General features: G+C 37.2%; 1 pseudogene; it reads right to left on the bottom strand.

Moving 5' to 3' along the window:
- Positions 1–1,087: 1,087 nt before the first annotated feature.
- Positions 1,088–11,863, bottom strand: LOC104873779 (annotated as a pseudogene).
- Positions 11,864–15,984: the final 4,121 nt, after the last annotated feature.

Here is a 15,984-nt window from a genome sequence, read left to right as displayed (position 1 = left end):
TACATGCCTTGATTGTTTATGAATGCTCAACATCTCTTTTAGTATTTCTCTATGATGTTCAGTAACTTGCACCTTCAAAGGTCATTTAATTTTTTAGCAAAAGAAGCAACATCATTCAGCAGCACTTGAAGCGCCTTCAAGAAGACTTTAAAAATACAAATCCAGTTAGAAAAGCCATATTTTAAAACATTTGTACAAGAATAAATTGTTGAAACTTAGTAATTGAATTAGGACATCTGTACAACAATTTACAATAGAGCTAGAAGGGAATTTGTCATTATCCTGCATAGAACTGTTGTGCATTTGGTTACATACTTTCTCATTTTAATGAACAAGGCCTGATAACAAAAGGAAAATACATTAATAACTAATAAGGTGAAAGCACTGGAGATTTTACAATTTAGTGAATTCAACTGATTCCAAAACATCTTTTTCTGTCAAAGGAGTAAAGTATATAAGAATAAAAGTTCTCCCTTTAATATAACTGGTGGGAAGAAAAGCAAACATATGATTTCGAGGTACAACTTGGTAAAAGCCAGAATAGGCAAATTACAAAGACTAACTCTGTCCAAAGATTCTAACTTTCACATTCTATTATTATAAAACACAGTGGCCACTGTCATTCAGTTCTTGCTTTAGTTTCAGCAGATTAACTGTTGAAGGCTGAATGTATCCAGACACTGTAGTTCTGCTAGAAATTCTCATTTTTCCCATGTTTTTAAATAATGAAAAGCTATTCTTCATATTAAAACTCTCTAGTAACAATCCAGTATATTTAAGTATTATGTTATGTACAGTTTTCCCCCAAATGAACAAACAATCCCATTTTTCTTCTATCTCCACATGGTATTCCTGTCTCTGCAGCAGCAGCCACCCTGCACTGCTCAAGGTGAGCATGAGAAATGTACATTTATTCACTGTCCATGATCCACTCTTACACAAACAACGATATGAAGAATTTCAGTTCACAAACAGTCCTTAACCCAGTCCTGTGTAAAAAAGAAAACAAAAAACACTCAAATGCTCTCAAAACTCAAGTGTGCATCTGGAAGAAATTCAAAGGTATTATGACAATCCTGGAGGAAAGTCAGTAAGTGATTGTGCTTGAAGAAGGGGGTCGGGTGGAAGATGCCGTTGGTCCAGCCCTGTGTATGTTTCCTGAAGCGTTTGATCTTCTCAAGTGTGGGAGAAGGTATGGTTCACCAGCTGGTGCATATCACATCGATCTTCTTTTCATTATGCCAAACAGCGTCTTATAAAGGCTGTGGCTTCACTGCTTATAACTGGTTTTACAGGAAACTGGACTTTCTGGCTTTTAATATTGTGTTTTTTTGAAGAATGTCTTGTCTTGTTGAGATTGATTGTGACCAAATGTCTTTCTACTATAGAAACATTGAAAAAAGATGACCCCAACTGACCACACATCAACCTTGTTGGAAATCTTTGTTGGCTCTTTTCCAACTAAAAACATTAAGGAGGTAAATACCAGTAAGTGCCTGCTCCTTGGGAGGTTAGATCCATTCCATCTACACCATAGCTGTCATCATCCATAATTTTGGATAGACCAAAATCAGTAATTTTGATTTCCCTATATGCTGTCCCATCTACCAGAAGAATATTGCCTGGCTTAAGATCATGATGTGTAATAGGAAGTTTGATCTCATTGAGATACCTTGGTGCATTTATAATCTGCATTGCAATAGACCTAGCTTCTTTCTCTGACATTCGTTTGTGTTGCTTCAGATAGAAATCCAAGTCATTGCCTTCACAGTATTCTAACACTGTATAAAACATATCTGTATCCATGGAAAAATAGTCATATAGTTTAACTGTTCTGGGGTGATCCAGTTCTTTGTGTATTCTATACTTTCTGTAGGCATATTTGTGGTAGCTTTCTTTTTTCTCATCTCTCCAGCTTTTAGTAAGCTGATGGATCTTCATAGCAGCGTATCTTTGTTCATGTAGGTCAAAAGCCTTATATGGTTCACTGAAGCCACCTCTTCCAAGCAGATGAAGTAATACATATCTTTCATTTAATGTGGGGTGATCTTTGAACTGTGAATTATCTTCATTGTTTATTCTTTTGCATTTTCATATGTGAAGATTTCTGACTCTTTCCAAACGTTCCAGTTCTGCCTGGATTTCTGCCTTTTCCTAAAACCAATGTAGAGGTACAGCGATGCTCAACAACTAGGCCACACATTAAGAGGTCGGACAGGAGATTTTATTCAGGAAGGCAGGTCAGGGAGAGAGAGGAGAGAGGGAAGAGAGAAGAACAAAGAGAGGAAGGTCCTTTTATTGATTTTGGGGTGGCTATTGCTTATTTATGAGGAGTAGGCTACTTTTAACCTATCACAGGTCAGGTTGTCTTTTATGGGTTCAGTCCTGCAGGAACTCAGGTTTAACTCCACCGGATGCTGTGGCCTTTGGGGGAGGGAAACTAAAGATAAGAGCATGAGGTCATTTTAAGAGGCAAGAAGCACCAGGAAAATGCAGCCTGTGATGATGGTGTCAGGTCCCTAACAACCAATGCCCTGTACTCTCCACTGTTCAAAAGACATATAGACAATCCATTGTCTTCCATTTCAACCAGTTGCATGGTGCATGGTGAAAGAGTAAGAAAAGAGCTGTATTCTTGACCTGTAAAGATTTCATCATGGAAGATTAATATTTTTTTTCAGCTTTAATTGAGTTTATTGGTACATTTTAGGGATACAGTACAGTTACATTCATTGTTGGGAATTTGCACCTCCACATGACATATCTTGGTTCTCATTTTTTCCCCTTGTCCCTGCCCTCCCTTCACCCCCTCTCCTCCTCCCCATCTACAAACACTTTATTTCCATCTTTTCATTATCTCACATTTTTTTCTTTTCCCTTATTACCCTTCCCCTACACATCCCACCTTCCCTACACCTTTAGCTCCTTTCTTCCCATTTCTAAATGTCAGTAATCTTATTAGGATCTTCTGTATTATTGCAGATTATTCACACCAGAGAGACTATTTGGTATTTACACATGTGTGCCTTATTTATTTTACTTAGGAGTATATCTTCAATATGTATCCATATTCCTATGAATGAATCTATTTTCTCATTCTTTATGGCTGAGTAATATTCCATTTTATAGAAAAACCACATCTTTATCCAGTTTCCAACGGATGGGCAAATGGGCTGTTTCCAAGTTTTAGCTATTACAAACTGTGCCGCTATAAACATGGGTGTGCATACTTCTCTGTGATATGATTCTTTTAGTTCTTTTGGAAAGATACCCAGCAGAGGGATGGCTGGGTCAAATGGAACCTCCAGTCCAAGCTCTTTGAGGTATCTCCATATCGATTTCCATAGTGGTTGCACCAGTCTGCACTCCCACCAACAATGGAGAAGGGTTCCTTTCTCCCCAAAACCCCACCAACATTTGTTATTATGTGATTTCTTGATAGCAGCCATTCTTTGTGGGGTGAGGTAGAATCTCAGTGTTGTTTTCATCTGCATCTCTCGAATGATCAGTGACGTGGAACATTTTTTAATATATTTACTTGCTGCTTTTACTTCTTTGTCTGAGAAATGTCTGTTCATTTCGGATGCCCATTTTTGAATCGGGTCTTTATATTTGGGGGGCTGATTTTTTTGAGTTCTTTATATATTCTTGATAATAGTCCTTTGTCTGAGGAACAGCTGGTAAAAATTTTTTCCCACATTGTGGGTTGTCTTTTAGTTCTGCTGATGGTTTCTTTGGCAGTACAGAAGCTTTTTAATAAGATGAGATCCCAGTTGTTGATTCTATCTGCTAGTTCCCATGCTACTGAGGATTTGTTCATAAAGTCTTTTCCTATGCCAATGTCTTCTAGAGTTCTGCCTAACTTACCTTCCATCAAGTTTAATGTTTCTGTTTTAATATTTAGATCTTTAATTCATTTGGATTTTAATTTAGTGCATGGTGAAAGATAAGGGTCTAGTTTTAATCTGTGTCAGGTTGACATCCAGTTTTTCCAACACCATTTATTAAAGAGGCTATCTTTACTCCACTGAGGATGGTCAGCTCCTTTATCAAAGATGAGGTAGCTGAGTACATCTGGGTTTGTTTTTGTGTCTCTGGAAGATTAATATTTATGTTGCTGCTGCCTAGTACTGTTTGTTTCTCTTTGCACGTACCAAAATCAGAGAACAGGATTTCAATGGCAGAGTTGCTGCTATATTGTTATCTCTTCTTGAGATGTCGTAGTCAAAGTTTGAAAATTTCTTCCTGTTCATGATGTTCTGCCAAAGTCCACAGTTGTGGTAAATTTCGTCTAACACAGGGATCATTTTCCGCTCCATTGACTTCTTTGTTTTGGTTCAGAATTGGTAGAAGGTGCCTGAGAATTATTAACTGTGAGAGGTTTGCCTTTGGCTAGAAGTTTCCTTTGTCTTTCAGTATCTTCCCTTTGCTGATTCACCCATTCTTATTGCTTCACAAGATTCTGAAATGTGCTGGGATTTAGCTCAGCGGTTTGGTGGCCTGCCTTGCAAGCTCAAGGACCCGAGTTCAATCCCTGATACCAAAAAAAAAAAAAAAGATTCTGAAATGCAAAACCATCTGTCTGTTGTTCAGTAAATGATGCAACAGTCTAACTGTTGTAAAGTGCCCAAGGTGTAGCCTATCTTGCATATTCTCTGCTTGATAGTTTTTCTTCTGTGCTCTTTTCAATAAGAAGTTTCTTTCTCATTGATATGCATTTATTTAATATCTATTTGTATTTTAAAAATAATTTTTGTTGATCATCTGTTTGCCATCTGAGATCACAGCGAGCCCTGAGCAAATCATCTATACTGACCTTCCTTTTTTTCCAGGTCCTGGCTTTTATTACTTTCTAGTGCTGCTAATTTCAACATTGTGAGATCAATCTAAGTAATTTTAAAAGATAACTGCTTTGGCTGTAAAAGAGGGTGGTCCAAAAGCTAATGCAGTAGGGGAAGGTCTGTTTGGTCAAACGAACAAGAAGGAGTGGAATGTGAATGTGAATTTTGAGAACGGATTGCAGGAGGTCTGCCTCTTACTGGACTTGAGCCATTTCCACCTTGGTATTCAAAATAGTCACTAATTTTGTGGCCATGAACCCAAATACTTTTTCCCTGACTGCTTTCATTCTGGTTTTCTGCTTTTCTCTTCCTTCCCCAGATGATTCTGATTGTTTCTTCTCCGGTGTCTCATTCTTTGTCATTTAAAGATCCCAAACTTCCAAAACTGTGATCAGAGCTTTCATTACTTGTGGAGGCTGTAGCTCCAACACTGCAACTACCAGTGCTCCCAGGGCTCCCACTTGCAACTCCAGTAAACCTGGCTTCCAATAACTCTTACCTTCTCAGATCCAGACTGTGAAGCTCATCTATCGCACCTTCCCGGTTCCTTGCACTTGCAAGGCAGGCCACCGAACCACTGAGCTAAATCCCCGGCATATGGCACCTTTTAAAGTTCCCTTTCAACCTCATCTGGATGGAGGACTGCTGGATAGTAGCCACCCGTTCATGATTATTTGCATCCTCCTGGATGGCGGCCTGTGATTCAGCAGGGACCAGGCTGCCACCAAGTCCAGGGCTGGAACCGTGGAGAGCTGGGACCAACATCTTGCCCCTCCAAACTTCCTCTGCTACTCTGTGTAAGATAAGTGCCTTGGAATGGCTGCCGCCATTCTGATAAGTAACTTCCTTCTTCACTTTAAAGTTTCCATCGCCCACCTTATGCATCACGGGTCATAGTAAATGTCCAAGAGTGGCTGCCCGTGCAGCTGACACAATCCTCGATCTACCTACACCAGTTACCCACTATCTAATCAAGCCCCATTTCCGGCTCCCTCTCTCTCTCTGTTTCCTTTCTGCCCAGCAGCTCTTTAATAAAATCTCTCATAGGAGCTCTGTCGGTGCTCCAAGAGTGATCTTTGGCAGGGGCCGGTTCCTTTCACTTTGGACACTCATCAAGCTATTTTCTGGGAACCCGACTCCCCCTGCTGTGATGGGGGCTACGGCACTCGCAACCCCCCCCCATGCCCTGTGGGCTGGGAGGGTAGAGTCAAGGGAATGGGGAGGAAGCCCAGCTGAGGGGTGGTGGGGAGAGAAGAGGTGGGGGAAGGAGCGGGGACTGGGAGGAGGGAAGGGGGGCGCAGGGCGGCAGTGGGTGCTGGAGCTGGCCAGTGATTGTTTTTATTGGTTCCAGAATCCCACCCAGAACTCCCCATTATATTTACTTGTCTGGTTCTTAAGCCTCCTCTAGTCTCTGCCTCTTTGGTCTTTCCTTGTCTTTTGATAGAGAATTCCGTCACTTGGTCTATCAAATTTTGTTATGATTAGAAAATACCCCAGAGATAAAGTGTTGTGTTAGAGGTGATATAGTGTCGCTAAGTCCTTTTTCTGCTGATGTTATTGATCCCTTGTTTATTGGGATGTTTGCCAGGGTTCCGCACAAAAAGTCACGTTTCCCCCCATTGTAATTAATAATAAAATCATAGGAAGCATCTCTGAGATTACCTAAATAACCTGTTTCTGCAGACTTTCACTCTCTTTAGTATCCACTACTGCAATTTACCATAGATACTTTTTAATGTTTGTTTAATAATGCTTTTGTGTTCCTATGATTCTTTCTAGACTAAACAGGGATCCACTTGACTATGAAAGCTTAAATTGGCCCAAACGTGTCATGGCAATACCAATCATTGCAGCTGTAGTGGTGATATTGATGTAAGGAAAAGCAGATTTGTGAGCAAAGATTATCTCTTCAGGATTAAAGAGAGTCCTGGGTGATTTCTCCTCTATCCCCAGGAAGAGCGCCTCCAACAAAGCCCAGAGGACCTGGCACCGAGTCTGAAAAGCCCACCATGTCCAGCCAGCAAACATAAGACACAGTGGTTAAAGTTAAAGCATCCACTTTGCACCTCTTACAAGTAAGTGCTTTCCGCAGGACTACTTGACCACACCACTGGTCCATGCCAGCCTCGGTGCTGCCTTCCTTTTGACTGTGCTGCACCATTTCCCCTAACCCCCATAGGATACCAGGTGGGAATGACCTGTATACCCAGAGTCTGGGTAGCTCGAAAGTTTCACACATCTTTTTAAAAAATTCATTTATTTATTTTTATTTTAATATACTACAAGTAGATATTAATAAAGAAAATATAAAAGCCAGTCTATGAAAAAAATTTTCATAACAAAAATAATTAGAGAATAACAATGGTGAATGCACTGTGTATCATGATTTAAAAGAATATATTTTCATCTGCTAATCTCTCAGTTCATTTCCTAATACTATACCTTTTTGGAATAAAACATTTTAATTATTAACAAAGTATCTCAAGTGGTATAATTTTGAATGATTCCTTCCTATTTTACAATAAATGTTATACTTTTTGGTCCTTATTTACACTTTTATTTTCTCACACCAGAGAGACAGTGTGATATTTATATGTATGTTTGAGTTATTCCACTTAAGAGTATTGTTTCAGGGTGCATCCATTTATCTAGAAAAGACTCAGCTTTATCTTTCTTTAGGGCCAAGCAGTACTCCATTATATTAAAAAAGAAAATCCCACATCATTTTTATCCATATATCAGTTGATAGACATTTGGGTCGTTTCTGAAATTTAGCTATTATAAACTGTGCTGTTATAAACATGGGTGAGTGATGTTGAACATTTTTCCATATATTTATTTGCTGTTTTTACTTCTTCATCTGAGAAATGTGAATTTATTTCAGATATCCATGTTTGGATTAGGTCTTTAAACTGGGGGATGGGCTCATGTTTTTCAATTCTTTATATGTTATAGCTCTTAGTCCTTTTTCTGAGGAACAACTGGCTAAAATGTTTTCCCACTCTATGGGTTGTCTCTTCACTCTGTTGGTGGTTTCTCTTGCTGTGCAAAACCTTTTAAATATGATGAGGTCCCTCATCTTGTTGGTTCTTTGTAGCATTTCCCATGCATTCAGGGTTTTGTTCATGAAGTCTCATCCTGAAGTGTTTTACCTACTCTCTATTCCAGCAGATTTACTTTTTCTGTTTTAATATTTAGAACTTTGATCCATTTTGATTTTAATTTAGTGCATGGTGAGAGACATGAATCTAATTTTAGTCTTTAGCATGTAGAAAGCCAATTTTCCCAGCACCATTTATCTAAGAGGCTGTCTTTTTTCCAGTGAATGTGTTTGGACCTTTTGTCAAAGACAATGTGGCTGAGGGAGTTTGGGGTTGTTTCTGTATCTGCTAGTGTGTTCCACTGATCCTCTGGTCTGTTTTTTTGCTGGTACCATTCTGTTTTTATCATAGTACCTCTGTAGTATAATTTCAAGGATTGTGATGCCTCCAGTCTTGCCTTTGTTGCCCAGAATTGTTTTTGCTATTCTAGGCCTCTTCTGAATCCAAATGAATTTTAGGAATGATTTCTCCAGTTCTGTAAGGTATATTAATGGTATTTTGATTGGGATTATTTTATATCTGTATAACAATTTTGGGAGTATGGCTATTTTCAGTGTTAGTTCTTCCTTCCTATGAGCAAGGGATATTTTTCTATTTTGTGATTCCTCTTAGAGCTCTTTTTTCAGAGTACTGTAGTTTTTAATGTAAAGATCCTTTACTTCCTTTGTGAGATTGAGTCTTAAGAATTTTAATTTTTTTGATGCTATTGTGAAAGATATTGCTTCCCTAATTTCTCTCTCAGCGAGTTCATTATTTGTGACAGGAATGCTATTGAGTTTTGAGTTTTTATTTTGTATACAACAACACTACTGAATTTGGTTGCTAAATCTAAAAGTCTTTTGATGGAGTTTTGGGGGTCTTCCATTTAAAGTATTATGTCTTCCTCAAGTAATGATAATTTAACGACTTCATTTCCTATCTTTATTCCTTTTATTTCTTTATTTTGTCTAATTGCTCTGGCTAATGTTTCCAGAACTATATTGAATAGGAGTGGTGATAGTTGGCATCCTTGTCTTGTTCCTGATTGTAGCTTGAAGGATTTCAGTTTTTGACCATTTAGTATGATGTGAGCTGTTGGCTTGTAAATGGCTTTTATCAGGTTGAGGTAAAGACCATGTATTCCAATTTTCTGTAGAGTTTTTATTATGAAGGGGTGTTGGACTTTGTTAAAAGCCCTTTTTCTGTCTATTGAGATAATTGTGTGATTTTTGTCTTTGGTTTTGTTGATATGGTGTGTTACATTTATTGATATGCATATGTTGAAACATCTCTGCATCCTTGGAATGAATCCTACTTGTTAATGGTGTATAATCTATTTGATGATTTGATGCATTCTGTTTGCCAGAATCTTATTGAGGAATTTTGTATTTAAGTCCATCAGGGAGATTGGCCTGTGGTTCTCTTTTTGATTGGGTCTGTCTCTTCTTTTGGTAACAGGGCAATACTTATTTCCAGAAATGAGTTTGGGAGTATTGCTCCCCTTTCAAATTCATTGAGGATTTTGAAGAGTAGTGGCATTAGATCTTCTCTAAATTTCTTGTAGAATTTTTTTTCTTTTATTGAGTTTATTAGTACATTTTAGGTATACAGTACAGTCACACTCATTATTGGGATCTTGTACCTTTACATGACTTATCCAAAAAAAAAAAAGGAAAGAAAAGACTCAAATTCTGGTCTTTGTTCTCATTTTTTCCCCTTGTCCCTGCCCTCCCTTCACCCCCTCTTCCCCTCCCCATTTACAAACATTTTATTTCCATTTTTTCATTTTCTTATATATTTTTCCCTTATCACCTTTCCCTTACCCTTCCCACTTTCTCTACACCTTTAGCCCTTTTAGAATTTAACAGTTAATTCATCAATACTGGGGCTTTTCATTTTTGGTAAGTTTTTAATTACATTTTCAATGGAATCTGTCCATTTCTTCTGTGTTTTCCATATTATTGGAGTACAGGTTCTCTAAGTAGATATTCATAGTCTTCTGGATTACAGAATCCAGTGATTTCACCCTTTCTATCCCTAATTGCTTGAATTTGAGTTTTTTCTTTCCTTTTTTTTTGATAAGATTGGCTAAAGGTTTATTAATTTTATTTAATCTTTCAAAGAACCAACTGTTTGATAAATTGATTCTTTGTATTGTTTTCTTAGTCTCAAATGCATTAACTTCTGTTCTGATCTTTATAATTTCCTCCCTTGTATGAGCTTTGTGTTTGTCTTCTGTTTTTTCTAGATGTTTATCAACTTTAGGTTATTTGTGCTCATTCTGTTTTCCTGATGTGAGAATTTACTGCTGTAAATTTTCCTCTTAAGACTACCTTAATTGCATTCCATAAGTTCCAGTATATTGTATCAGTATTATAACTTAATTTTATACACTTTTTATTTCATCTGTGACCCACTGGTTGTTCAGGGGTTACTATTTATTTTCCATGTATTTATGGAGTTTTTGTGGTTTCTTTTGCTATTGATTTCCAATTTCATTGTACCTTGGCTAGATAATATACGTGTGATAATTTCAAATCTATGAGCTAGTATGTGGTCTATTTTGGAGAATGTCCTGTGTTCAGCTAAGAAAAATATGTATTCTGATGTGGGATGGAATACTCTGTAGACATTCACTAAGTCCATTTGTTCACAGTAGTTCAGGTCTGATATTTCTTCTTTGATTTGAATTTTTTTGTCCAGTTGATCTATTTGTGACAATGAGATATTGAGGATCCTCCATTACATTTTTATTAGTGCTTATTTGATTTTTCATGTCTGTTAATATTTTTCTACATAGCTGGGTGCAGTGGTGTGTGATGCCTATGTATTTATGATTGTCATCTCTTCCTCTTGGATTGTTCCCTTTACAAAGATATAATCACCTTCTTTGTCTCTATTAATCAGTTTTGGCTTGAAATCCTCTTTGTCTGCAAATAGAATAGCTACCCCTGCTTTTTTTCTGGGTTCCTGTTGCATGGAGTATTGTTTTCCATCCTTTGACTTTCAGTCTATGACTTTCTTTTTTAGGTAAATGTTTTTCCTGTATGCAGCAAATTGTTGGATCTTATTTCTTGATCCATTCTGTCAGTCTATGCCTTTTGATTGGTGAGTTGAGACCATTTCTTTATAGCAAATAAACCAATTAGTAGAGTGAAGAGACAACCTATAGAACAGGTTTTGTCAGCTATTCCTCATACAGAAGATAATATCTAGAATATATAAAGAACTCAGTTGGCAGCAGTATTTATCTTCACATTAACCAGAAAACAAAAATTAGCACAATTTGCTTAATCAAACTTTCTTTCTCTGTCTCTTTGTGTCTCTCTCTTTTACACACACACATACCCAGAGAAACAGATGTATATATAAAAACAGTAGTGTGCCATGGAGTATTTCCTGAAGATTTAAAGTATTGTTGAAAAGGAGGGTTTACATAATCATATCCACTCAAACTGCCAAAACTCCTCACTTGGTGTGTCCATCTTTCCCACAGCAGGTCCTCTTTATCTTTCCAATTTTAGAGGCCTCATGGTGGCTTTTCTCTCTTGCCATGGTCATTTCATCCACGAACCAATATTGTTTACCTTCTATCTTCATTGCTCTGTACTTCTATTTCAGCTCCTGAAGTATGTCCATAAAACCAATGAGTTTCTTGACCTAAAATTCCATAGCAACTAGATCTCTCTTTAATTAGAAAGCAGTATAAAAATCACTGTTAACTGATTAAAAAATACTGGTAATCTGAGCACCACCACACACTACACAGTTCCTTAACATGTTTCTTAAAAGTTATTTACCAAGCCTTCTTTGACATTTTTTCATTTGTAATTTGTTTGCCCTTGAGCATGAGGGTGACACGGGTGGATGCACACATTCCATGACATCCTTTTGGTGTTCTCTCAGGTCTGGATCATGCAGTCCTGGTTGAGTGAGTCATTTGCTTCTCAAAATTATAGCTCTCTGAGGCATAAAATGCATGCAATGGCATAGATAATTCTTCCAGTTCTTGAAGTTTTCCATCTATCTCAGTCCATCTTTTGTATAAACATGCACATACAACCTTCAGGTTTCCTAAACAAAGATTTAAAAATTTTCCATTTTCTAAAACATGTAGCAGAAATTTGTAAATAATAATTAGTACAACTTACAATGCATAAATATGTAGGAGGCATAAGCAGAAAGCAATTGAGGCTAAAATGTGGTTCTGGTGTGATTATTATGCCCTGTTTTGGTGGCAATGATATCTTCCTGCAAAATTTTCAAGTGATATAGAGAAAAAAGATAAGAAGATAATTGTCAGTATGTTTTGGGAAAAAATATTTTGTATTTTTATATTGTTGTTCCACCTTCAAACATGGTTATTTTAATGGATCTTGTTTGGGAGAAGCCATGTATTAAAATAGAAGAATTTCACACCTAGGAATCAATCTAATAAAGGAAGCATAACACCTCTACACTGAAAACTATAGCATTCTGAAAAAAAAAAAGAGATCAAAGTGGATATAAGAAAATGGAAAGGCATCCCTTGCTCCTGGGTAGGAAGAATGAACACAGTGAAGATGGCCATACTTCTAAAACTGTTATACAGATTCAGTGTAATCCTGAAACTCCAACAGTGTTTTTCACAGGACTAGAAAAAATATCCAAAAATTCATTTGGAGGCTATTCTGGGCAACAGAGACATGACAGGGGGTATCATAGTCTGCAACTTGAAACTATACTACTCCAAGACCTGTCATGTAAAGGTACAAGATCCCAGCAATGAATGTAACTGTACTGTATACCTAGAATGTAGCAATAAATTCAATAAAAAGAAACTATACTACAAAGCTACTGTGATAAAAACAGCACAGTACTGGCAAAGAAACAAGGATCAGTGGAATAGATTGGAAGATACATAGACAACTCCAGATGTGCTCAGCTCCCTCATCTTTGACAAAGGAGCCAACCATCCTCAGTGGAGGAAAGATAACTTCTTCAATAAATTGTATTGGGAAACTGGATTTCAACCTTCCAAAGATTAAAACTAGACCCCTTTCACTATGCCCTAAATTAAAATTGAAGTGGTCTAAAGATCTAAATATTAAAACAGAAGCACTAAACTTGCCGAAAGATAGGTAGATCTCTTGAAGACATTGGCATAGGAAAAGACTTTATGAGCCAATCCTTAGTAGCGCAGGAACTAGCACAAAGAATCAACAACTGGTCTCTCATCTTATTAAAAACCTTCTGCACTGCAAAAGAAACTACCAACAGAGCTGAGAGACAACCTACATTGTGGGAAAAAATTTTTACCGGCTGTTCCTCAGACACATGAGTGTCCTATTTATTTCATTTAAGAGTATGTCCTCAATGTGCATCCATTTAGCTATAAATGACTCTAGTTTCTCATTCCTTATGGCTGAGTAATATACCACTTTATAGAAAAACCATATCTTTATCCAGTCTCAAGTTGATGGGCAATTTGGCTGTTTCGAAGTTTTAGCTATTACAAACTTTGCTGTTTAAACATGGGTGTGCATATATTGCCGTGGTATGATTTGTTTATTTCTTTTGGAAAGATACCAAGCAGAGGGATAGCTGAGTCAACTGAGACCTCTCATCCTAGTTTTTTGAGGTATCTCCATATTGATTCCCATAGTGGTTGTGCAAGTCTGTACTCCCACCAACAATGGAGAAGGGCTACTTTTTCCCCACAACCCCACCAGCATTTGTTATTGGTTGATTTCTTGATAGCAGCCATTCTTTCTGGGGTGAAGTGAAATCTCAGTGTTGTTTTTATCTGCATCTCTCGAATGACAAGTGATATTGAACATTTTCTCATATGTTTATTTTCTACTTTTACTTGTTTTTCTGAGAAGTGTCTGTTCATTTCAGATACCCATTTTTGAATTGGGTCTTTATGTTTTGGGGGGTCTGATTTTTAAAAGTTTTGTATATATTCTAATCAAGTACTCTACCACCAAGCTACATCTCCAGCCCTTTTAAATTTTATTTATTTATTTATTTTTGTTGTTTTGTTTTGTTTTTTGGTACCGGGGATTGAGCTCGGGCCCTTGTGCTTGCAAGGCAGGCAGCAGAACCACTGAGCTAAACCTCCAGCCCTAATTCTTTATATATTCGAGATAGTAGATCTTTGTCTCAGGTACAGCTGGTGAAAAGCTTTACCCACACTGTGGATTGTCTCTTCATGCTGTTGGTGGTTTCTCTTGCTGTACAGAAGTTTTTCAATAAGATGAGATCCCACCTGCTGATTGTTTATGCTAGTTCATGTGCAGCTGAGGTTTTGTTCATAAAATCTTTTCCTACGCCAATATCTTCAAGAGTTCTAACGAACCCCTCTTTTAGCCAGTTTAGTGTTTTTGTTTTAATATTTAGATCCTTAATCCATTTTGATTTTAGTTTAGTGCATGGTGAGAGATATAGGTCTAGTTTTAATCTTTGTCAAGTTGAAGGCCAATTTTTCCAGGACCATTAATAAAGAAGTTATTTTTCCTCCAGTGAGGATATTCTGTATTCTTGGCAGGCTTCTGGCTAGGTCCTATATCAAAATTCTATCTTTGTCAAAGAGTGTGTCTTCAGTTGTTTCTGCATCTTCTAATCTGTTTCACTGGTCCTCAGGTCTGTTTCTTTGCCAGTTTTTTTTTTTTCTGTTTCTTTTTTATCACAGTAGCTTTGGAGTATAGTTTCAGATTGGGGATTGTGATACCCTCTACCTTTATTGCCTAGAATTGCTTTTGATATTCTAGGTCTCTTCTTGTTCCAGTTGAATTTTTGGATTGTTTTCTTAAGGTCTGTAAAATATGCTGCTGGGATTTCAATTGGGATTGCACTGAATCTATATGGGAGCTTTGGAAATATGGCCACTTTCACTATGTTTGTCCTTCCTACCCAGGAGCAAGGGATGTCTTCCCATTTCCCCATTTTCTTTCAATCTCTTTTTTCAGAGTGCTGTAGTTTTCAGAGCAGAGGTCTTTGATTTCTTTGCAAGGTTAATTCCTAGGAATTTCAGATTTTTAGATACCATTGTTAAAGGAATTGATTGCTATATTTCTCTCTCAATGAGTGTTTTTTCATGTACAGAAAAGCTATTGATTTTTGTGTGTTGACCTTCTAACCAGCTACGTTATTGAGTTTTGGTATTAAGTCTAGAAGGCTTTTGGTGGAGTTCTTGGTGTCTTCTATATAGAGTACCATGTCATCTGCAAATAATGACAATTTGACTTCTTGATTTCCTATCTTTATTCCTTTTATTTCTTTCTCTTGTCTAATTGCTGTGGCTAATGTTTCCAAAAATAGATTGAACAGGAGTGGTGATAGTGGACATCCTTGTCTTGTTCCTGATTTTAGAGTGAAGGACTTCTGTTTTTGACCATTTAGTATGATATTGGCTGTTGGTTTTTTCCTAGATGGCTTTTATCAGATTGAGATAGAGACTGGCTATTCCAATATTTTGGAGGGTTTTTATAATAAATATATGTTGGATTTTTTCAAATGCTTTTTCTGCATCTATTAAAATGATCATATGGTTTTTGTCCTTGGCGCTATTAATATAGTGTAGTACATTTATTGATTTTTGTATGTCGAACCATCCCTGCATCCCTGGGATGAATCCCACTTGGTCAGTTGTATGATCCTCTTCATGATCTTCTGCATTCTATTTGCCAGTATCTTATTATGGATTTTTGCATCTGTGTTCATTAGTGAGATTGTCCTGTAGTTCTCTTTTTTTGGGTCTTTCTCTGCTTTGAGATTAAGGTGATGCTTGCTTCCAAGAATGAATTTGGGAGTATTTCTTCCCTTTTAATTTCATTGAAGAGTTTACCATATATATATATATTTTTGGTACCGGGGATTGAACTCGGGTCCTCGCGCTTGCCAGGCAGGTGCCAGAACCACTGAGCTAAATCCCTGGGCCTCATTGAATAGTTTAAACAGGAGTGGCAGTAGTTCCTCTCTAAATGACTTATAGAATTCAGCAGTGAAGCCATCAGGACCCGGCCTTTTCTTAGTTGGTAAGTTTTAAAATATGTTTTCGATTTCATTGATGATATTGAGTT

This window comes from Fukomys damarensis, unplaced genomic scaffold, assembly GCF_012274545.1.
Source record: "Fukomys damarensis isolate Sample0158 unplaced genomic scaffold, DMR_v1.0_HiC HiC_scaffold_37, whole genome shotgun sequence".
NCBI lineage: Eukaryota > Metazoa > Chordata > Mammalia > Rodentia > Bathyergidae > Fukomys > Fukomys damarensis.
The sequence above is the reverse complement of the archived record's forward strand: the minus strand, read 5'-3'. Positions and strand labels throughout refer to the sequence as shown.